At 43.3% G+C, this 25769-nt stretch overlaps 1 long non-coding RNA gene across 2 annotated transcripts; it reads left to right on the top strand.

Moving 5' to 3' along the window:
• The first annotated feature begins 17874 nt into the window (after positions 1–17874).
• LOC107551834 (uncharacterized) lies at positions 17875–18719 on the top strand. Of its 2 annotated transcripts, none has more exons than XR_001604813.1 (3): positions 17875–17922; positions 18042–18096; positions 18173–18719. It is a non-coding gene; the product is annotated as an uncharacterized lncRNA (long non-coding RNA). The 2 variants fall into 2 exon arrangements; XR_001604814.1 differs by having other exon boundaries at positions 17886–17967.
• The last annotated feature ends 7050 nt before the right edge of the window (positions 18720–25769 follow it).

Genomic DNA, 25769 nt, shown 5'->3' on the forward strand with positions numbered 1-25769 from the left:
ATCACCACAGTGGTACCTGGGCAGATGTAGAATAAGAATCTGGTGGAGTTTGCAGAAAACAATTTGATTTCCTTTTTTTATGATTTTTTTTAATGTGTCCGTATAGCAACATAAATATATTGGTCAGGATTTTGGTAAGCAATTATTAAAATATTATATAGTAAAGTAAGATGGCAATCACCACAGTGATACTTGGGGAGATGTAAAACAAGAATCTGGTGGAATTTGCAGAAAACAATTTGATTTCCTTTTTTTATGAATTTTTAAAACGTCTGTATGGCAAAGTACATTTAATTGGTAATGATTTTGGAAAGCAATTATTAAAAAATTATAAAGTAAAGTAAGATGACAATCACCACAGGGGTACTTGGGGAGATGTAGAACAAGGATCTGTTGGAGTTTGCAGAAAACAATTACATTTTATTTTTTTATGATTTTTTAAAATGTGTCCGTATAGCAATGTAAATAGCATTGGTCAGGACTTTGGTAAGCAATTATTAAAAAATGATAAAATAAAGTGACATGACAATCACCACAGTGGTACTCGGGGAGATGTAGAACAAGGATCTGGTGGAGTTTGCAGAAAACTATTTGATTTTACCTTTTTATGAATTTTTTAAATGTGTCCGTATAGCAAAGTAAATTGCATTGGTCAGGATTTGGTAAGCAATTATTAAAAAATTATACAGTAAAGTGACATGACAATCACCACAGTGGTACTTGGGGAGATGTAGAACAAGAATCTGGTGGAGTTGGCAGAAAACTATTTTATTTTACCTTTTTATGATTTTTTAAAATATGTCCGTATAGCAACGTTAATAGCATTTCCACCTTCTCGCCGTGTTGTGCCCTGTGTACCGCTGTCTTGCCTGGATAACGTGGGCCAGTGTTGTGTGTCCTGTGTATCATTGTGGCGAGTGCTGTGCTTCGAGGCACTACTTTTTTAAATTCAATTCCAACATCAAGTGTCTTAGGCCAAAACATGTATATATCATTTTACAAAAACATTTTACAAACCCATTGCAAATATTTTATTGAAAGTTTAATACATTAAAAACAATTAAACAATAAAATGCCATTAAATAAGAAGTGCCTCTATAATGTGTTTTTAATTAGCCTATTATTATAAATTAATTGACTGTGGTTTCAGTCTGATATGAGCTCAGACCCACACTCTTTAAAAAAAATGATTTGCAAAGGTTTCGAAGCTTTATGGCCATCACTACCACACAACGCCATGTAGACGTGCAACACATTTTTCAGCGTAGATGGCGTGACCGCATTTCTCCGAAGCGCAGATGCCGTGACTGCAGTTGAGTGGGTTTCCACCTTCTCGCCGTGCTGTGCCCTGTGTACCGCTGTCTGGCCTGGATAACGTGGACCAGTGTTGTGTGTCCTGTGTATCGTTGTGGTGAGTGCTGTGCTTCGAGGCATGTATGGAATATTTTTCTCAAATAAATCTTGTTTGGCCATGCGACTGATTGCCTCTTGTGTTTTTTTGCTATCCTTGCTGTTTTCCATTCAAATGGAGTTTTGTGGTCGTGGTTGCGTCGTTTGACTTGTTTTTCCCGGCTGGATCCCGCCACATATGGACTGTGTAAAACTATTGGAATTGCTCGTCGGCCCCGCTATATTCATCGCTCACCAAAACGACTCCTGAACATTAACTGCTCTTCGCCTGCTGCTGTCCCCTCCATCTGGTCTCATAGATCAAGCACATGTAAGTCGTCCTCTACATACATACATCGCGGAGTTTGTTTATCATCATCGCGGAGTTTGTTTATCATCGCTAAGGCCACTAGAAAAGACCAGAGTTGACTGTGCTTAACAAGAATGTGCAGTAATGTGGTAAAACATCTCATAACTGTCAATACCCTACCTCTGCTCCCACTACTGAACTTCTCTCTTTATGCCATGCTCATAGCGTCTCTAATTTTGACTCTATTGTCCCCACAGAGGTTGATGAGATAATCAGACTGTCTAAATCCTCTACTAGTCTTCTTGATCCTGCACCTACAGTGCACAACCAGTTATTAGATTTAGGGGGCAATTACTTTTTCACGTAGGGCCAGGCACATTTGGACAGCTTTTTTCCCCTAATAAAAGAAATCATCATTTAAAAACTGCATTTTGTATTTACTTGCATTATCTTTGTGTAATATTAAAATCTGTTTGATGATCTGAATCTTTTAAGTGTGACAAATATGCAAACAATTAAAAAAACAGGAAGGGGGCAAAAACTTGTTCACAACACTGTACCTCTTTACTGAAGAATTGCTTGCCTGCTTTGTCACTACCCATCACTCACTTTATTAATACGTCAATGTCATCTGGAACTGTACCATCAAAGCTTAAAGTCACCATGAAATCAAAATTGAAAATTCATATTTTTTAATGGAATACTGTTGTCACAGATCGGCCAGGCTCAGCCACCACCCAATCACAACGAACACCATCACCTGAATACTGATCGCACGAAACCTGTTGGTAATTGGCAATCTCATCATCACCCATGCAAAAGCACACACCTCACTTCACTCCAGTGTCCGGTCTCGTTTCTATGAAGTGAACTCTCTCTATGCTATCTGTGAGATACATTGAAAGACCTACCTACCTGTTATACTTACCTCCTGTGCTTCCTCCAGTGTGTTCTCCTGTGTTCCGTTCCCTAGTTCGTTCTAGTTATCGTCTCCGTGGGAACTCTGTATACTCATCATCCGAGGTGTGTGCTGTCCTCTGTCTCCCTTCCAAGATCTCCTGCGAAACCAGATTCTATGTTACATTCCTCATCTCTCCAAAGAACTGCTACATTGACTTTATTACTCACCTGCCATTACCATCTGCATCATTTGCTGTTACTAAACAACCCTTGTATCTTCTAATCCTCTGTGTGAGTCTCCTTCCGTAACAGAAGACCGGACCAAACAAAGGATTCAGCAAGATGAGTGCACCCGACCCGTTCCAGGAGATCGTGGATGCCCTCAAACGGATCCTCCCCCCTGCCATAGTCACCCCACCTGTCACGCCCGTCACCAACGCCACTCCTTCTTCTACTTCGACAATACTTACCAGTCCCATGGCCAAACCAGCGCCCTTCTCTGGCTCGGTGGAGGAGTGCAACGGATTTCTGATGCAGTGTTCGTTCGCACTGGAGATGCAGCCACATCTTTACACAACAGATAACGCCAAGATAGCGTTCATCATATCCCTGCTGACGGGATAAGCACTCCAATGGGCAGAGACCATCTGGTCCCAAGCTGGTACTGTAACTCAATCTCTGTCCTGGTCACCAGCTGCCACTGAAGCCTTTGAAGCCCTGAAGAAAGCTTTAACCTCTGTACCGCTCCTCATCCATCCAGACCCCAACAAGCCCTTCGTGGTGGAGGTGGACACCTCCATTACGGGAGTAGGAGCGGTGCTTTCACAACAGCAGGGAACTCCAGCCAAACTCCATCCATGTGCCTTCTTCTCTCACAAACTCAGCCCGGTGGAGAGAAATTACGATATCGGCAACAGGGAACTCCTTGCTATCAAGTTAGCCCTGGAGGAATGGAGGCATTGGTTGGAGGGAGCACATCATCCATTCAGTGTCCTCACTGACCATAAGAGCCTGCAATATCTGCGAGACGCCAAGAGACTCAATCCTCACCAGGCAAGATGGGCGCTCTTTTTCACTAGATTCAATTTTACCATTTCTTATAGTCCAGGCCCCAAAAATGTGAAAGTGGACGCGTTCTCTCATCTTCATGCTCCTGAAGAGGTCAGTAAAGAACCAGAATCCATTCTCTCCAAGGAAATCATCATAAGCCCCATCCAATGGAACAATAATCCAGCTGCCACCGCCAATGCTTCAACGACCACTCCGCCGGGCTGTCCACAAGGAATGCAGTATGTCACCAGAGCACAACGCACTCCCCTGATTCAATCTGTTCACACTTCTCTGGGCACTGGCCACCCAGGGGCCAACAGCACCATCTCGCTGCTGAAAGATCGCTTCTGGTGGCTCAATATGGCCAGGGATGTAAGAAGGTTTGTCCAAGGCTGTTCTGAATGTGCCATTGCCAAGAGCCCACACCACCTACCATCTGGCAAGCTTCTCCAGCTGCGCGTTCCCAACCGCCCTTGGTCACACCTAGGAGTCGAATTCATCACTGATCTGCCAGCCTCGGATGGTAACATGTGTTCTAGTAGTCATTGATTGATTCTCTAAATCCTGCCGTCTTCTCCTCCTCAAGGGCTTACCCACAGCTGTGGAAACCGCTGAGATCATGTTTAACAACATCTTCAGATATTATGGAATCCCAGAAGACATTGTCTCAGACCGTGGCCCACAGTTAATTTCCAGGGTATGGAAGGCATTTTTCTCCCTCCTAAGTGTGACCATAAGCCTCTCGTCAGGATACCATCCCCAGTCTAACGGGTAGAAGGAGAGGAAAATACAGGAAATAGGACGTTTCATATGAACCTTCTGTCATGGCCACCAGAATTCTTGGGACCAGTTCCTAGGGTGGGCTGAGTACGCGCAGAACTCTATTCGCCAGCCATCCACTGGACTCACTCCCTTCCAGTGCGTACTTGGGTACCAGAAACTTTACCTTCTGTCGATTACTGATTCTGAGAGAGCGAGAGGGTCTGGGACGTAGCTCACCATTAGCTTCAGCAGGCAGTGCGCAGAAGCAAGATGAGAGCAGACCTTCGAAGGGCTGAAACTCCATCATACCAACCTGGTCAGAAGGTATGGCTGTCAACATGGGACATCAGGATGCGCCTGCCCTGCAAGAAGCTCAGTCCCAGATATGTTGGCCCCAACACCATCATCAAACAGATAAATCCAGTCACATACAACCTTCACAATATAAAATTCAGCAATGAATCGCCTGCAATTTTGAACGCGATTTTGTGTAGCTTGTCTGTGATCTACGGCTCTGTGTAGTAAATGCCGCTCCATCTGAAAGCACGTGCTGGAGATTTACTACCAATCACCAGAAGCAGCTTTACTGACGAGGTGTGCATGAAAATCGCATTTGATTTTTTGCCCAGCCCTAACCTCTGCGCACCCTGTTTGCGCAGACAGGATACGTCATCAGCGCGTTCACGTACGCTCTGCAGACAGCGAGATTGCGAGAATGGCAGGCAAACATCAACAACCTGATCTTCCTTCCTATTGTAATACTTTTACTAACTGTACTAAAAAGTTTTCTCGCCAATGAAGTAGTAATGTTGTCTCTGGTCATCTGATCTGTTCGTGTTCGTGCATTCAGGCTTTGGACTAGGGATGGGTCACGATTTTCGAATATTCGATTAGTTGATTTAATTATAGAATATCTAATAGGTTGTGCGATTTATTGTCTTAAAAAATTCCCCATGTTTTCCCTGCTGATGTGGTGATGACGCGTTCATGTTAACAGAGGGTGGCGCTGCTAATAACGCACCTAAAAGCTGTCAAAGACAACAGAAGAACACATTGTCTCACACGCACACTGTAGACTTGCGTGGCATAAAAAAGACTTCCGTGGCATATAACGGTTACAGTAACTTGGGACGATGTCAAATAAGAGTTCTGTGCAGACCATAAACACCCCTGACTGGTTTAGAGGTGTGACTGAATCCATATTCACAAAGGCGCGGAAAACAAATAATGCGTTCTACGGAGTCACTAAAGGGACATGCAGGGCCGTTTCTAGCCAATTTGAATTCTAGCCAAGCGAAATCCCTTTAGTATCTGTAATATCATTGTGTTGCCACTAGATGCCTGTATAGCCCTATGTAACAATCCCTAGTGGCTAAGACATTGCACATAATTTACACATAAATCACACATAAATTAATTTTATTACATTTTGATTTGGATACTATATACCAGGAATCCTCAAATCTGGCCCACGAGATCCACTTTCCTGCAGCGTTTAGCTCTGACCCTAATCAAACACACCTGAGCATGCTAATCAGTGTCTTCAGGATCATTAGAAAATCACAGGTAGCTAAGTTTGATCAGGGTTGAAGCTAAACTCTGCAGCGCATTGGACCTACAGGGTAAGATTTGAGGAACCCTGCTGTATACTATACTACTACATATTGTTTAGATATTATCAATGGCTACTTTTTTGTCTTTATTGTTTTTTTGTTCAATGTTGTTGTTGTTGTTTCTTGAAACATTGATTTAAAGTGTCAGTTATTGCATTATTATTTCAGTCAAACCTATAAAACCCCTTTGTTACCCCAAACTACATATACAAGCTTTATCAGTGGCATAAAAGTAACCAATGCAGCTACTTAATCATTTGCTACCCATTAAGCACTGTTGGAAGTGAATGAATTGATTCAGCATTTTGACACCTCCGTAAGGATGCATTTAACTCGACAAAGCGGTCTAATAAAGGATGTATTGATCTCATGAATTAGCAAATTTTACTATACACATATTTTTTAATTGGATGTTAAAATTTATATGGGAATATTACATGACACGTTGATCCTTTAACAATGCATTGGCGCAAAAAACGCACACCTTTTGGACAAATCTGCCACAAATATTTGGACAAATGTGCCACAAATACTGCCTTAACAAAATACTGATTTTGTGCACTTTATTTACTGTACCAATATTTTTAAACTGGCCTTTGAACTTCGCTTTATTGCATGGCAAACAATAGTGTTACCTTGCCAAAGCACTGACAGAGTCCACTGATCTAACGGCATTGTTGAGTGCTCCAAATGCACACTTTGCATGCAACAATCAGGCAGCAATTGACAGCACTCTGATCTAGTGGCATACAGGCATCGTCAGATTGACAGTACTCTAGCTCAATAATGTTGGGGGGTCCAGTGGGGGTGGCAGTCATATTTCAGGGTGACCGTGCCACTCTTTATCACAACCCTGCTAAAAGTGCCAGTACGTGCGCTCATTGACGCCCCTTCAGCTGGTGGCGCCCTAGGCGACCGCCTAGCTCACCTATGCCTAGAAACGGCCCTGGGGACATGGTACACGCATGCTAGCGGTAGGTAGCCTGTTACATTACAGTACATAACATTTCACTTACCACATAAACAGAGTAAGGAGAGATGACTGATAGGATGATGGCGAATGATTTGCAGATCCTGAGCACCACTGACAAATATCTAATCTTGTAAAATGTGTGGTAAGTACTGCCGAGTGCTGCTCCATACGTGTGATTGCGAATCTCGAAAGTGAAAGTAAAAAACAAGTGCGCGCATTCATAAGCGATTTCAATGCCCCACATATTAATAATGGCTCCCTAATGCCTGCAGTTTATATACAGTATAATTACCCAATTATATAATTGCGACAGAAGATAGTGAAGTATATTTTGTCCTCCCATCTCGTATCTATTCCCTTTAAGGGTTCTATTTTTTTTTATGGAAATGTGCTACCCTTATGAGCAGTTGATTTATGCTAATCGACGGACTGTTATGTCAATAAGTGCCGTCATTCAGTTATGTTTATTATATCAATATGATTCAGCACGTTATAATCATTATATGGCTTGAGTTAAGGTAGCCTTTCTTCTAATTAAACAGTTTATCGCGCGTCCTGAAGCGCTTAATCAGCGCCACAGCTCCCCCGACAACAATGTCCAGCAAAACATCCGAATAGTCGAAAACCGGCGAAATATCGGGTGGTGTGTACTTCCGAATGTCCAGCAATTCGTCTCTGCTGAAACTGATTGCAGGGATATAACTAAAGACAGGACAAACTAACAAAAACATAAAAACAACTGCGGAGCATGCCACGGAGGCAGCCATCAGCGTCGGCGCCATCTTTCATCAATCGATATTGAAAGCGTTTGTGGTGTTTGTGCGTGCATGCGGGGGAGGGGTGCGATTTTTGAATAATACCCAGTGATTTTCGAATATTATTTTTGCTTGAAATGCCCATCCCTACTTTGGATGGCGATTTGCAGGGAGGGTGGGACGTTCGATTTCAGAGCTATCAGGCTAAAGTTAGCATTTTCCAAGATCTCCTACTGCACCCTTAATGATATCTTCAATCCATTCTTCATCAGAACACTCAAATGGATCAGCGAAGCTAATCCCCTTTTGGCGAAGCATTTGTAATGAAGGAGAAAGATTCTGATTAAATGCCGCTCAGCGTTGCTTATATAGGGCACTTTACCACCCTCTTTTCACTTGCTTGAGTGTAACTGGCCATTGCGATACAGTGGTGTAAAGCAAATAAGACTTCTATATGACGAAAAAGGTGTTTCTCCAAAGCATCAGCTTACGCTGTATACAACGTCGAGAGATCCTCTCGATAGGGAACCTAGAATTACATGATGTTTTATTAACAAAGTTCAGGAGGAGCACATTCAGGTAATCGACTAATTCAGCAAAGGTGGACCATGTTCAGATAAACTTAATTAGCATGATAGTAAATACGGTATATATACAGCCAACTAACTCTCCTTCACCCCAACTCTTCACTCTTAACTATTATTATCCCAGGTTGGGGATATGGGGAGTTCTCTGGGTTTGGGCTATATTCTGAGCTTGGAGCCTTCCCCTCAGACAGTACACCAAATATAAGATGACCAGACGTGCCATTTATCAAAGTACCGTGAGAGTTATAGAGAGCATAGCAGACGGCTCCATGCTTTCTAATCGCTCTCGCAGTACTTTGATGTCATACAGCAATCGATTGGTGTAGTGCAAACAACCAACACCTGGCTAATTTAGGCAATTTATAAATCCTGTGCAGAATGTGTCCCCGGGAAGTGGCATGTCTGGCCACCTTAGCCAAATATGCTTATTATTAGCTCAATCTGATTATATGTAAGTGCGAACTCGTGAAATTGACACATGAGAAAAGTCCAACAGTATACTAAAAAGTGCAACCATGTCCAAGATTTGAATAAAAAATCGATAATTTATCATTTATAAAAAAAAAATTTACTAGATGTTCTTTATATCTACATGCAGATGGTTTGCTTGCTTACCATATCCTTTTTCTCCAAATGCCAGAAATGATGAAGTGTCGTATTTCTCCCACACACATGCCAAGCAACCCTTCATCCAAGCCTTTTATGAGCCAACCTTCCACAACCACTGAATCCTACATCTGTGGGAATGCTTGTAGCTGCATTATGTTCATATAAGATTAATCAACACACTTCTGGATACATCTGATATTTGACATGTGTCCACTCAGATACTTGATTGGCTTTTAGATGTTAAAATACTTTCTCTAATGCCACTTTAATGTGCAAAGAAGAGTATTACAAAGGCATATGTAAAATATGCAATATGCATGAAAAGTGTCAACATTGTGGATCCATGCCAATATCAAAACATTGCTCCAACAAGAGTGTGAGTTTGGTGGAAGGAGTGTTCGGGAAACCTGTTTATAAATCGTTATTATTTTTTGCAGTTCCATCGCTACTAGGATAGAAAGTAGCACTAACATGGAGTCAAACACAGTGCTATCCAGCAATGTCCCATAAAAGTGAAAGCGCACAAAGTCAATCCTCATGACTGAGCGCTTGCATTCTTTAGGTGTACTGATGACTTTGGTCTGAACCTGGTCTGCCCTGTTCAAAATGTTCAGTAGAACCAGATCAAACACTAATGTTGTGTCTGATGGCACTTTATCACCTGAAACAGCACAGAAGAAAGACACTTTCTATAATATCTAATACAATGACACCCTGACATTTTTAAGCATGACTTTTGTGTTCAAATGAACCAGAATGCACAATTAATTTGATGTATGTAAAAGGTGTGTTTGGGTATATTACCTGCTCCTTGGCTACCGTAGGCCAAATGGGGGGGGGGGGCACAGTGATCCTCCTACACTCATTCACACTCATAGCCAGAATGCCCTTGTCCACACCAGCAATCTGCCACTTTTGGCCCACATGTCCAAAGAATGCAGACCCCCTATCATAGCTGCATTTAAAACAAAGAAATCACTTTGCATTATATTGATTGTGAAAGGGAAAGATTTCCAACACACAGCACATAAGCACACACACATAGCTCTGCAAGTCATAAAAGTACATTTTACACAAGTCAAGTCCATTTTATTTCTATAGCTCTTTTGCCAACGTAGCTTGTCTATCATGTACAAATTTTCTTTGAACTCCTCATTGAATAGTTGTATTCAAACTTCAAACACAGAAAAAAAGCAAGAGGCTTAGAAACCAAGTGAGCTCCCAATCAAGACAGCATTTGGCCACGTGTAATACATTATATGATGTCCAGAAATGCTTTCCATGCAGGTAGCTCACCAGTGTCTGAAACACAGCCATAGTATAATATGCAATATAATATTTTTAAACAGACTTGAGTAAACAATCTTAAATAAACCTCCCTTAAAAAAATTAACCATGGTTTTACTACAAATAAAACAAAAACAAAAATAAATATAGCTGCAAGCAGCGATTTCTGGGGTTCAAGCAGTTAAGGCATTTAAACACATAAGGAAAAAGATTTTGTGTTAATATGGCTGTAATCACCTAAGTCAATGATTAAAAATAGCATTTTGGGCAAATGCAGGTAATTTACCAAAGAAATATGATTATTTTTAACAGTTATGACTGTTATAGCACCACCTATGGTCTGATCACCCTGAAACTTTGCATGCTTCTTAAGAGTCAGCAGTCACATATTTTCACCAAGTGTTGTAAAGTTTTGAGTTTTCGTTTAGGTTTTATAGGCTTTTGGGTATATGTAGCCACGCCCCTTTTCTAAATGACCCCGTTATAGCTCACCAAAGGACAAAATAATTTTTTTTTTGATAATTATTGATCTAGGGAGTCCAGAGAATTGTTCTGTTGTGGTTTGATCGACATTGCGCGAAAAACCTAGGACTAGTTCACAAAAGCAGGTTTTTAACATAATTGAGAATATTTAGTGAACGACTTGATTGACAGCATTAGTCCCAGAGACAAAGTTGTTTAGAATGAGTAGATCTATCATATGTTATGAAGATCTAGTGTATGTGTGAATATATGAACATGTTCTATAATTTGAGGTCATTCACTATACAAATATTGTTTTTGAGGCCTTTTTATCTGTTATAGCGCCACCTATGGTCCAATCTCCATGAAATTTTGCATACTTGTTAAGAGTCACCTGACACATGTTTTCACCAAGTTTCATAGAGTTTTGAGTTTTTGTTTAGGTCTTATAGGCTTATGGGTATATCTGGCCACACCCCGTTTATAAATGACCCCATTATAAGTAACCAAAGGACAATTTTTTTTTTTTGGATAATTATTGATCTAGAGAGTCCAGAGAATATTACTGCAGTGGTTTGATCGAGATTGAGCGAAAAACCTAGGACTAGTTTGCAAAAGTAAGTTTTTAACATATTTGTGAATAATTAATGAACGATTTGATTGACAGCAATGGTTCTTGAGCCAAAGTTGTGCATTATGAGGTGATCTATCAAATGGTATGCATATTGTGTGGCTATGTGAAACAACAAATGATTACAGAGCCAAAAAAAGCCAATTTCTTTCAAAATTCTTACAGACCTTTAAGACCCTGAGTTGAACATGCCCACCGAGTTTCGTTCCGATTGACCTCTGTTAACCTTGTTTAATAGGTGCTTAAATTTGTTTGGCCAATAGCGGCCATGTTTTTTGAGATATGCGAATGTCCTCATAGACACTTGTGCCACTTTGGACCAAGACGCTGCATACCAATTTTCAAGTCGATCAGACCAACAGTTGCCTAGTTATAGCTGAATTTATGTTTTTTCTGTCTTATAGCGCCCCAAAGTGGCAGAGCTGCTTTTTTTCTTTTGACCAAAGATTAAGCTCCTACATACGTGTACCGAGTTTGGTGAAGATATCTCATTCCGTTCAAGAGTTATACTTCAATTAACATTTGGCTAACGTTAGCATAGAGGCTTCTTGGCGTACTGTTTCACGCAAAAATCGAAATTTCAACTTTTTTTTGATAAACAAATATTTCTGCAGTGGTTTGGTTCCGATCGGGTGCAAAACCTCGGACTAGTTCGCAAAAGTAGGTTTGGTGCATACCAATTTTCAAGTCGATCAGACCAACAGTTGCCTAGTTATAGCTGAATTTATGTTTTTTCTGTTTTAAAGCGCCCCCAAGTGGCAGAGCTGCGCTTTTTTTTTTTTTGACCAAAGATTAAGCTCCTACATACGTGTACCGAGTTTGGTGAAGATATCTCATTCCGTTCAAGAGGTATACTTCAATTAACATTTGGCTAATGTTAGCATAGAGGCTTTTTGGCATACTGTTTTGCGCAAAAATTGAAATTTTTGGATAATTATTGATATTCAGTGTCCAGCGAATATTTCTGCAGGGGTTTGGTTCCAATCGGGTGAAAAACCTCGGACTAGTTCGCAAAAGTAGGTTTGGGATATAGGTCAATTTTACAGAAAAAACGTGCATCGTAGAGAAAATCTGTCTGACTCCACTTTTGTTTGTGTTGACCCAAGGATTGTCTCAAATCCAAAGAGATATTCTTTATAAAAGTTAAGAGTCAACCACGCCTACCTAAAACAGCTCGTTCTAACACGCCCCCACATATCTACGTTGCTATGTGGAAATATTAGCATAATGCCGCCCAAATGTGCACGCAAAGAAAGAATGCATGGTTTCAGGAACAGCAGTAGTTGATGTAGCCATGTCAGGGAGACACTGTGTTTCAGTGGGAAAGCAAAAGCACTTTATTTGGCCTTCCGGAAGTAGATGCAATTAGGAATCATTGGTTTTAGATTTATTTACAACAGAACAGCACAACCCAGATGTTCGAATTTGTGCAACGCATTTTATGGACGACAGTTTTTTTTTAACCTAGAAGAGTACACGGCTGGCTGTGCACAAAGGCTATTTTAAAAAAAAAGGGTCAATTCCGACTTTGCTATGACAATCTGGAGCTTCTGAATGTCAGTCGTGGAACAGTGACGTAATTGACACGGAAAATCGGATATGCTTGTTTAGACGTAGGTCGGATGTCCAGCTTCTGGCGCATCTTAACCGCGGCTTGTGTACTGCATCATCACTGTGTCTGTCACGCGACTCTGTTGCCCTTTCTGTTATACCAAATACACAAAATAATGATCTTTAAAATAGCATCATATGACCCCTTTAAGGTTGGTAAACACTTGTACACGGACGCATATAATACTACCTGCCTGACATTGGCATGTTTTATTCAGATGTCAAAGTTGTGCAGAATTGAAGGAAGAAACCACAAAGACAATGCCAGAAGGATGCTGGACAGGTAAAGCCTACAAATCTTGCCACATTAATCAAACATTGTGGTGTCAATACTCAATAAGTTACAACGCAAGTCAGAAATTAAAAAACATAATTCCTTTACTGGTCATTTTGAAATATCAAACTTTGTCCGCAATTGTTAACCACCTCAATCTGTATTATATTGTAGGGTTTAAAAAAATTCCCTCATGTCCAAATTCAACATGAAGGGGGTGGTCCATTGCAGAAAGAGGCATTTGAAAAGACTGCACTGTTCTCAGTCATTAGAGGTATGTGTATAAAACACACAACATTTACAAGAGCGCTTCTCTCTTTTTTTAACTCACTGAATGGTGATACACTATAGATATCTCGTTTTTGTTTTTAGTAGACATCCAAGCAAAAGAGAATGACTCCCTGTCAAAATTAGTGTAATGTAAAAAAATTATGTCAAGCTTTTCTTGTGCTTTTTTCCCCCTTATTTGGCAGATGCTGTGATGCATTTCAGTTTTAGTTTGGCTCTAGTTTTGTATTTATTCCAGTTTATATGAAAAGGTTCATGTAGCGTCCCAGGTAGCCAGTGGAATCGGGCCGAATGCGGCTGAGTGTCGGCTCACTCGGCTGTGTGCTGGCAGCGGCTTGCCAGAAGTGAGCCAGCTCTGGCCCAGTAATGGTTGCCAGATTTGGCTAGGCTTTGGATCTGCCCCGATTCTGGTTGAGAAACGGCACATTAGGCTGCGTTTACACTGCAAGTCTTAATCCACTGATCCGATCTTTTCACCATATCCGATTTTTTTGTCCCGCCTGTTTACATTCACTTTAGACACGCCTCATCCAATATCCGTGTTTACACTAATCTCCCTAAAATCATTCCACTGGCTTTCACAACCATGGGAGCAACGACTGACCCTCGAATTCTGCATGGACTTTTGCTTATTCATCTTTTAAACTTTTAAACTAAATGAATGGATACTGTTAATTATTACCTTCTTCTGCATCCGCATTTTCATTCTTTGGCATGTCTTGGGGGTCGGCAGCTAGGTTTATCACCCTAAATTCACTCCATTTGCTCATAAAATGGACAGGTTGTTCTGTCCACTGCGGCTGTTGTGATCCTTGGCCTCCTTATATTTGGCTTTAATGCTCTTTATCTTGCGTTGGCATTGCAGCCAGGTTTAGTTGTAGCCACCCTCATGCATGGCCCGTGCTATGTCTTCATAGTCACAGCCCGATTTCTGTATGAACCATGCAATTTTGCCTGGGTTGATGCCTCTCCCCATAAACTAATTAAACGTGACGCCTCCTCCTGGCTCCACTGAGTCGCGTGACAGACACAGTGATGATGCAGTACACAAGCCGCGGTTAAGACGCGCCAGAAGCTGGACATCCGACCTACGTCTAAACAAGCATATCCGATTCTCCGTGTCAATTACGTCACTGTTCCACGACTGACATTCAGAAGCGACAGATTGTCATAGCAAAGTTGGAATTGACCCTTTTTTTTCTTTTTTTTTTGAAATAGCCTTTGTGCACAGCCAGCCTTGTACTCTTCTAGGTTCAAAAAACTGTCGTCCATAAAATGCGTTGCAGAAATTCGAACATCTGGGTTGTGCTGTTCTTTTGTAAATAAATCTAAAACCAATGATTCCATCCATCGCAACACATAAATATCATGATGCCGCGTGCAACTTGTGCTTGAAACAGGCGCGAAATGATGACGTTCAACGCAATCAGTCGTGGACCAGTGACGTAATTGACACGGAGAATCGGATATGCGTGTTTAGACGTAGGTCGGATATCCAGATATCGGATATATATCTGATTTAAAACCACATTTGGAAACGGCTCAGATCAGATGTGAAAAAATCGGATCTCGTGTGGATTTTTGTGTTTGCACGCATGCATCAAATTCACATCTGTGTCAGATGTGGGCAAAAAATCTGATTTTTCTGCCAGTGTAAACGCAGCCTTATGCTGAGTTCACACTGCACGATTTTAGCCTGATTTTTCACTCGCTGACAAATGCCCGAAATCGGAGGCTCATTCATGCGAGTGACAATCACGCAGTGAGAATTATCAAAGACACGATCTGAGGGAATCGCCGATGCCCGTGAAATATTTGGCATGCTAAATATCTGGAGCTGTCTGCGATTCACAGTCAGCTGTGTGCAATGAGTTCTGACTGAAAAACACATTGGCGATGACCTACAGCCAGTAAGAGACCAAGATACAGGGCAGCGGGAAGTTCGGGGAGGAGTTATATGAAACGTAGTTTCCGGACCAGTGTTGCCAAATCCGCGATTGCCGCCGGTTGTTTTTTTATGTCAGTAGGTTGAAGTGACCCCAATAACGTGATATTTAGGCCCTGGAATGTGAATTGTACCAGGAGAACCCCGCCAAAAATGTGTATTTTACCCCCGAACGCGATTTTTACGCGAAAGCAATTGGGCTATTTTCAGGCTAGTTTTGAGTAGTAATTGGGCGGGTTTTGTAGCGAAGACCTGGCAACCCTGCACCAGACAGCGCTTTCGGCGATTCTTCCTATTGTAAAGTCATGCAGTGTGTAAACTCCTGTCGTCGTTCCATCGTGCAGTGTGAACACAGCAACAACTGAATGCTACCCCAGATAGTCGTTCAGTGTGAAACCAACAGTGATGCGATGTCTTGAAAATCGTTCAGTGTGAACTCGGCATTAGCCACATTCAGCCCGACTATGGGCCATAAGTGTCAGTCCCAAAAATGTAAAAATAAATCAGGTTTTACTCCTTGTGTGAATATTTGGTCCCCACAATAGGGGTTAAACATGTACACCTGCAATCAGTTAATTAGGCTGAATTACAAAATTACAAGATTATTTTTTAAAACAAAATGTTTTAGTGTTGTCAAGCCTTCTCCCTGTCAATGTTATTTTAGTTACTAGTTTAATATTTCTATTCATTTTTAGGCTGACATCAAATGGATTTTGCTTATAATTTAAAAATGCTCCCTTCATTTAAGTTTTACACTTTCTGACTGTGTGTAATTGTTCTACACCCCAAAAATAGAATGGTATCTGGCTGTAACAGAGCTAATAAAATGCTTTCACTAGGTCTACCCCTTTATAACACCATTTCCAGGCTTGACCTCAGAATGAAGTGGTAAACTTTGACAAAATATGATTTCAAATGTTATTATAGTGGTTTTATTATGTCCAAATAAAAATCAAACCGCAAAACTCAATGAGTAGAATGAGCCAATAAGTGGTCCTCTGCTGCCATCTCCTGGTTATACATACATATATATATATATATATATATATATATATATATATATATATATAAAACCAGAAAATGGCAGCATCTATATATATGTAATGTTTTTCTTAATTTGCCATGGAAATATAACGTGAGGTATAACGTGACTTAAATGTACACCTCAAATGATAAAAAATAAATGAGTAAAATAGATATAAATATAACTTTGACTCTTTTACACCTCACGTGCGAAGCCCGCGAAAGAACCAGAGGTAATATAAGCTGCGGTCCATCAACTCTGCACAGCCGGACTCCTTTTTGACTGAGCGGACATCGCATGGGAGAGCTTTTCTGAGGTAAAGTATTTTTTGTGTACTGTACATAAATATAACATTTATAGACTGTCATTTAAATGTACCACATCTAAAGCCTACTGTTCACATAAACGAGTCTCTCCATCTTTATTTTCTACGACCCGCTCTTCAGCACCGTTAATTACCGTTAATGCCGTTAATCTGTATGATGTGATTTGCGACAATGGCGCAGATCTGCTAGAAATTAGAATTGAGAAAACCTCCTTTCGTTTCACATTTATGTCGGTAAAGGTAACGTCAGTCAAAAAAATATATTCATTTGACAGTTTTCATTAAAGGGGTCATATGATGTTTTTTTAAAGATCATTATTTTGTGTATTTGGTGTAACAGAATATGTTGACATGCTTTAATGTTCAAAAAACACATTATTTTTCAAATACTGTACATTATTGTAGGTCCTCTATGCCCCGCCTCTCTCAAACGCTTCGTTTTCTACAAAGTCCCTCCTTCCGACAAGCGCAGTCTGCTCTGATTGGCCAGCTGACCCAGTGCATTGTGATTGGCCGAACACCACAAGCACTCGTCGGAAATGTAACGCCCCTTACCATAATCGCGAGCTTCATCTTTCAAAATAAATGTAAAGACAGTAAATAATGTCATTAGTTTTACCATCAGTTCAAGCCCGAAAGGGGAACAGAGTCACGTGACAGACACAGTGATGAAGCTGGTATGTGTTTGCAGTACACAAGCCACGGTTAAGACAGCTGACTCCACTGTGATGTGACCCTGTCTCTCTCTCTCTCTCTCTCTCTCTCTCTCTCTAACACACACACACACATGATGCGCAAAACTCCGCATTTGAACAGTCAATAGCAAATACTCAAACTAATAACAAAACAGTCGCTGATTCAGAAGCGTCAGACTGTCATAGCAAAGTCAGAATTACCTCCTCTCCTAGGTTCATTAAACGCATCAGGTATGATTGGCTGATGTCATGCCAGCCTGTGAACCAATCAGTGCCCCTACTCCTTTGTGATTGGTTAATATGGATTAAGTCCTATGAACCTATCAGTGTTGGCATTGAGAATACAAAAAGGGAAGGGTTCAATTGCTCAGGATGCATTGTTGTTGGTACTGGACTCTTGTGGAAGTACGTCATTATGAACAAGAGATAGGGGTTGGTGCATTCTCCTGTTGTGTTTTAGCAGTTAGGTTTTTTCAGGTTAGTCTCCAGTGTTAAAAATGATTTTGTCTTTTATAAGGAGAAACTTTATTTGTTTGTCTTTTTTTGGTCAGCAACATGCTAGTGGTCGTGGTCTTGCGGGTGAGCGACCATTCATATTGCTACATGGTAAATCTCTCTCAGTATGTATGATGTTAGTTTATCATGTGTATTATCGTAGATCATTTTCTTGTTTTATGTTTAGCAGGTGTAATTGCACATCCAGGGGTTTCCAGTAACTTGGTTGGAGACCAATGTACATCAGGGACGTGATTGCACTGCTGCTTTGTTTTTAGTGTTTGTTGGGTGACCATTTTAACTTTGTCTGGCTTGGTCTTATTTTGGTTAATTGTGTGTGTGTGTGTGGTTTTTTTTTTTTGCTTTTAATCCTTCATGAGCAGCCATTCATTAACGTGTGTGTGAGTCAGCTGGGAGGCAAGTAAGATATTTGGCCTTGGTCTGCCATTTCATTCCTCCCGTTGGTGCATATGACTGCTCATTTTAATTTTAGTTTCTTGTTGTTTTTCACTGATTGTACTAGTAGTAGAATCTCTGTGTGTGTGGGCTCCATTTGAGTAGATTGTTCTGTTGTGGTAGAGAAGTGAGAATTTTGTATTTTTGAATGCGTTTATTTTGAAGTTTGTAACAGTTGTCATTTAGGAGTAGAGACTTTTTTAAAGTGGGGGTTGCAGTCTTTTAGCGTGTCCACCTGGAGTGCGGTGCTTAACCAATTGTATTGCTTTCACAACTGTATGGTGTGAGGTGAAAATCCAAAAGGTCCCCCCTGGCCATTTCTCTCCTAGTTATGTCTGTAGATTTGTGTATTTGGTTTGATTTAAGATCTTGTGTACAAAAACAAATGTTAAATTTAATGTCTCATTTGTGTATGTAAATAAACAGTTTAATTTTTATACCTTGTTCATGTCTCCATGCTCACCCTGCCTTTGGCAACGAACCTGTGTGCCCTTGCATAGGGCTGTTGTATTCCGGGTGGCATAGTTGACTTGGTGTACGTTGTGATTGGTAACTTCCTCTACCTGACCACTTTGCCATATACGGTGTATATATAGAGAGAGTGTTCAAAAGGCGATCAAGAGTGTCAGAGCGCTGTCGCGCTAGCCAGAATGGGGACTTTTATGTTACGCAGATAGCCGGAAGAGACGCTGTTCATTACTTGGCGATCGGCAGACTGCCTCTGCCGCTGCTAGTGATCGGGGTTTCTGCATTAACGAGTGCTGGAGACATGAATCATTGTTCATATCAGCCTCAGTATGAATGTATCTTGTGCTGTGTGTGTGTGTCCTGTACGAATCCTCGTTAACTGATTGATGCTTGCTTTATCAATGATGACTGCGTTATTAGCTGTCCGATGTTGCATGGTAATGCTGTTATGTACATGCTATTCTTGTAACATATCTGTTTATTCACAATGTTCGAAGTTATAATGTTTATAATGCAATAAGTCATGTGGATAAAGGCTTATCATGGATGCACTGTTATACAAAGGGTTTATACATTGTTACTGTAAGAGGGGAGCAGCCTATAGTTTTATGAATAATAATACTTGTAATGTTGGTTTCATTATATTGCTTTTGTTTCTTTCAGAGAAACCACACCCTCCACCACAATCATACATTTCATGCTTCAACTGATAAGCACCCAGCCCTCTCACGAAGACAAGATTCTTTAAAGACTGTGCTTAAGTTTCTCCTCTAACTGGCTCATGCCTCCCATCATTCTCACCAACCAGTGTATGCTCATTTGCAGTGGTCTCAGAGTCTACCTAAACCACTTTGTGTCCACTGCAGTCCTCAAGCATCTTGGTCCACATCTTTTTAGTAGACACAGACTGATGTGCATGTAAAGGCTGACCCCCCCCCCCTCTGAGTTGATCCTATCGCATCTGTGAAAATAAACCTGTTCAAACTGATTCTTCCCTCTGTGGTATTCTGACCGACGCACCTGGTTCACTGCGATTCAAACTAGCCCTAACAGTATCAGGTAGCTCTTCCCTACATTTCTGGTCCTTCGAGCTGGATTGTAGTTGTGCTGGGAGTATGCAACAGAGTGATGAAGCATCGTGGGCCCCCTCCACTCGGCCCAAACGTCAGTTAAGACCGCCATCCTATCTGAAGGATTATGAGGTCAGTGCAGTGCAACCAAAGATATGTGTCAGCCCAGCACCACACCCACCTAGAGGAGAATCGGAGCTCACAGCCTCATGTGAAGTGGAGTAGACCCCCCGAGGCACATGACAATTTTTCACTAAGCTCTGAGGAGAGCTATGATGACACAACCCTAGGATGGCCACCTATCCCTATGCCCTACACTGAGGAGGGAGCTGAGCCAAGCGGGCTACACAGAGAGAGCATGCCGTACAGTTCCGCCTCACCCTATGACACTAGAAGGGAATTGCTTAAACTATCGGCCTCAGCCAGAGAGCAAGGAGCAGTGCAGCGCGATCAGTCCTTTGAGCGATGTCCAATGCCCCCCCCTTCCATTACCAGATGACTCGTTAGTGCCAGAGGAAGAGGGGGGGTGATGGACACCTGCCCCCTCCGCCATGGCCTTCCTCCGACTACCCTCCAGAGTCGGCAGCTGTCGAGGAGCAGAGTGGTCATTGTCATAGACCGAATGATGAGTGAGTTATAGCTCATGAGAGACAGTGTGACATCCAGCATTACAGCCCACACTAATCCACATGCGACCCTTCGACGCCTGAACCCCCCTCAGCCTAGATGAGGTCCTGGACAGTATGATGTCTTGTCTTTAACCCCGAGACCAGGACCCTGTTCACCCATCTCACATCCGCAACCCAGTATGTATCACACTAATGCGGGATGCTTAACTCTGTATCCAGTTAGGCCTGATATGAGCCGACAGCATGCCGCCAGAGGCAGACAGTTCTCGTCAGTATCCGCGAATCAGGAAAGAGGAGAGTATATAGGGGCGGCACCGAAAATTCCTCTGTTTATCCATAACGACCCAATGGAGTTTTCTCGGCTAAAATTAGCTCTGTCGAACCTGCTACAGAGCTTGTCAGGTATCAGATTCTTGTGGACCACGTGAAACTTGAAGAGGTCTGTCTCATTGCCGACTCCATTAACTCACCTAGGCCATACACTGACACCATGGCAGTCTTGACTGAGAAGTTTGGCCAGCCGCACCACGTAGCCTTGAAGCGGATTGCTGCAGTGATGGATTCGCCTGAGATTAAGAGAGGAGATATAGCAGCTTTCGAGAAATTCTCTCTGCACGTACAGTCACTTGTAGGTATGCTGCAGACATTAGGCCCAGACGGAGAAGTCAAGCTGAGATGTGGCTCACATGTGGCCCGTCTCCTTACTAAGCTTCCGCCTGAGATGAGAGCGAACTTCAGGCGTATGACGTTCCACCGTCCTGGACACTCATACACTGCTCAACCTGACAAAACGGCTTCGATACGAGTCGTGGTGTCAAGGATATGACAACCCATCTGACATCCGCACCCCAGGGCTGTCTGGCTACCGAGCTGAGAAGCAACGCAGCAAGCCTGTAGCTACGGTCCTACATGGGGCTGAGAGCCACACGTCGAACCAAGCAACTAGACAAGAAGGTCAGAGTTCATCCGCGTTGAGATGGAAAGGCAAAGTGAAACCCTACTGTCCGTATTGCGAGGGTACAGAGCACTTCAGTAAGTGTCCAGCTATTCAGAGACTCACCCGAGAGGAGGTCATAGAGTGGATGAGGGAGTCAACGAGATGCGGGAGAGCACATCAAGCAGCGCAATGTGACCTCAAGAGGCTCTGTGATGTGTGCCAAGGAAAGCATCTAAGGGTACTGCATGATGTCAACGCACGCCCCAAGGCTGAGCAACCAGTACAGAAGTTCTTCATCTAGACAGACCATCATCCCATGCCCGGGTTCTGTTGAAAGTCGTCAGTTCTCCTGCGCAACAGAGACGGGACACAAGACACTTATGCGATTTTGGACGATGGATCGGAGTGGACAATGCTCCTCCCTGAGGCAGTTGACAAACTGGGCCTGCATAAGAAGTCTGAAGATCTCGCTCTCCGCACAATTCGACAGGAAGTTCAAACCCTGAAGGTAGCCGCTGTTTTATTCAAAATCTCATCCCCCAACTAATCCCAAGATAACTTTCCAGATAGTGGAGGCCTTCACTTCACAACGCTTGGGTCTAGCGGACCACTCCTACCCCATCGCCAGTCTGAAGAGGAGGTACAAGCACCTGGCAGACCTCCCCCTTGAGTCATTTGAACACGTCAAGCCGCTCGTGCTGATTGGTGCAGACTACCCCTGTCGAGCCAGCGATTCGGAAGTTGTTGGAAGCAGGCGCGGTCAGGAGGATCAACCCAGGCGAAGCCTCAGCCACCAATGAGTCATGGTACATACCGCATCACTTGGTAAGTCATAACGGGAAGAGTCGTTTAGTCTTCAACTGCTCTTTTCAATTCCAAGGCCGAAGCCTCAATGACACCCTCCTTCCTGGACCAACACTGAGAGCCTCTCCTCTGGGAGTTTTATTACTCTTCAGGCAACATGCTGTGGCGGTTAGTGGAGACATCAGAGGCATGTTCCACCAGGTTCAGCTCTTACCAGAAGACCAGCCGCTCCTCAGGTTCATCTGGCGGGACATGAAGCGCGATAACCCCCCTGAAGTCTTCCAGTGGCAGGTTCTAGCATTTGGCACTGCGTGCTCACCGTGCTGTGCCACCTTCGCCCTCCAGAGGCATGCGAGAGATCATGGCGGGCCAGATGAAGGAATCCAGCATTCGGTGGAGTGCTGTTTTTATGTGGATAACTGCCTCCAGAGTGTGCTCACCGCAAATGAGGCCAAAGAACTGGTGGACCGGCTCAGGGAGGTACTAGCTTATGGAGGATTTGAGCTCAGACTGTGGGCCTGCAACATACCTGATGTGCTCCGACATCTACCTGCAGAGGCGAGATCCGACAGCATAGAGTGATGGCTTTCCAATGATGAACCTGGCCTGTCAGAACCAACCCTCGGAGTCAGCTGGAACTGGGGATTAGACGCATTAGGTTACAAGAGCCGACCTCTGGAGTATGGAGCACTGACGATGAGAAATGTCTACAAGGTACTGGCCTGACAATATGATCCCCTGGGATTTATTGCACCTTACACTACTCGGGCCAAGCTCATCATCCAGAGCATATGGGACAAGCCTCATGACTGGGATGACCCATGTATGCCTCAAGACCTGCATGGAGGGAATGGGAATCTGAGTTACACCTGCTACCATGCATCTCCATACCCCGATCCTATGCTCCAGCCCTTACAGAACAGATGGTTGTTTCCAGGCAGATCCACGTATTCAGTGACGCCTCCGAAAGGGTTTATGGCTCAGTCTCCTACCTCAGGACAGAAGATGTTCAGGGACGAGTCCATCTGGCATTCCTTGCAGCTAGGTCCAGGGTAGCACCCCAGTGGCAACATTCCATTCCTCGCCTCAAGCTTTGTGGTGCATTGACTGCTGCCCAATTGGCAAAGACGATCAAAAGAGTGGTGAGGACCGATAAGACAATCCTTTGGAGTGACTCAATGACAGTGTTAACCTGGTTGCAGTCGGAGTCATGCCGCTTCAAGGTCTTCATGGGCACTCGTGTGGCAGAGATCCAGGAGCTTTACGGCGGAGAGTACATGGCGCTATGTTGACTCTGCTCAGAACCCGGCTGATGATGTTACCCGTAGGAAGACCTTGGCAGAATTAGCCATACCTAATCGCTGGAGCCAAGGGCCATCTTTCCTCCGCAAGTGACCTGCTGAATGGCCATCCTCACCTGGAGAGATCCCAGAACAGGATATCACAGAGTATAAGGAGGTGGCTTCATGTGGAGTGATATCAAGAGCTGACAGCCAGGAGGCCCATGGAGGGCGACCATACCTTTCCTGGAAGTATATGGTTGAGGCTGTAGCACAGGAGGTGCATGTGACGGCGGACCAAGACGAGCCCTCGACCGCAGAGATGACAATCTTTCAGATAATCCAATCTGAATGCTTTCCAGTAGAGTATCTTAAAGCAGGAAAGGCTGTACTTCGAAGTAGTCGTCTCCTTACCCTATCCCTGGAGCTGGACCCTGATGAGGGAATTATACGGGTGGGAGGGAGACTCCGACGGGCTGAATGGTTAGACCCTGCCTTTAAACATCCCATTGTCCTGGACCCCTCGCATCCCGCAACGAAACTCCTTATCCAGGATTATAATGTTCGACTATGTCATCCGGGCCCAGAGTGAGTATTCACCAAGATGCGCCGGACATTTTGGATCCTCTGTGGAAGAGAGGCCATAAGGAGGGTGCAACACCAATGTCAAGAGTGCCGGCGATGGAAAATCTAAGCCATCGGTCCCAAAGATGGCTGATCTACCCATGGCCCGTCTGCGTCTATACAAGCCGGTGTTTTACTCCACTGGTGTCGATTGCTTCGGACCTCTCCAAGTGACGCTAGGACAACGGTCAGAAAAAAGGTGGGACATAATTTATAAATGCCTTACCACTCGGGCAGTGCACCTGGACCTCCTGCACGCTATGGATTCTGACTCCTTCTTAATGAGCCTCAGACGGTTCATCGCACACCGTGAGAGTCCAGCAGAGCTCTATACAGACCAGGGCACAAACTTTAAAGGAAGCGAGAAAGAGCTAAGTGAATGGTTCAACAGCATGTCTTCTGACCTCAAACAACTCCTCGCCACGCAGAAGATTGATTTCCGCTTCAATCCCCCTGCAGCTCCCCACTTCAGAGGTACATGGGAGAGAGAGATCAAGTCTGTTAAGACTGCCCTGTATACTGTCATTGGAGTCCAACCTGTCTCTGAAGAAGTATTGTTTACAGTGCTACTAGAGGTCAAGGCTATATTGAACTCAAAACGGCTGGGTTACACCTCCTCCAGTGTTGCTGACTTGGATGCCGTGACTCCAAATGTCCTCTTGATGGGGCGGCTGGATGGTGCGCTACCTCCAGTGGTGTACCCTAAGAGTGAGGGACTGAGCCGGCAAAGATGGCGATACTGCCAAGTCCTAGCAGATAACTTCTGGGCGAGATTCATCAGGTGCTACCTGCCAATCCTTCAATGCCGACAGAAGTGACATGGTATCCCAACTGATCTGACAGTAGGTTCAATAGACCTGTTGATGGACCCCCAGTTTCCGCGGGCGCTCTGGCCAGTTGGCAGAGTGGTTAAAGTACATCCAAGTGTGGATGGGCATGTACGATCCGTAGATGTACAGGTTAAGGACAGAGTCTACACCCGGCACGTTGCTCGGCTTATTACTCTTCCAGTCATACCGGATGCTGAGGAGGATGAGGAATGCCCGTCAACGACTCTAAATTAAGAATACGCCTTTTTACAGGAGCAATTTGGGGACGGCTGTGCAAAAGGCAATGGAGAGTGTCAGAGCGCTATTGCGCTTGCCAGAATGGGGACTTTTATGTAACGCGGATAGCCGGAAGAAACACTGTTCATTACTCTAAGATCGGCAGACTGCCTCCGCCGCTGCTAGTGATCAGGGTTTCTGCATTAACGAGTGCTGGAGACATGCATCATTGTTCATATCAGCCTCAGTTTGAATGTATCTTGTGTTGAGTGCGTCCTATACGAGTGAGTACAAATCCTCATTAATTGATTTTATGCTTGCTTTATCAATGATGTATTAGCTGTCCAATTTTGCAAGGTAATGCTATTATCTACATGCTATTCTTGTAATACATCTGTTTATTCACAATGCTCGGAGTTATAATGTTTATAATGCTATAAGTCATGTGGATAAATAATGATCGTGGATGC

Source organism: Sinocyclocheilus grahami, unplaced genomic scaffold, assembly GCF_001515645.1.
Source record: "Sinocyclocheilus grahami isolate Dianchi unplaced genomic scaffold, SAMN03320097.WGS_v1.1 scaffold435.1, whole genome shotgun sequence".
NCBI classification, from domain to species: domain Eukaryota; kingdom Metazoa; phylum Chordata; class Actinopteri; order Cypriniformes; family Cyprinidae; genus Sinocyclocheilus; species Sinocyclocheilus grahami.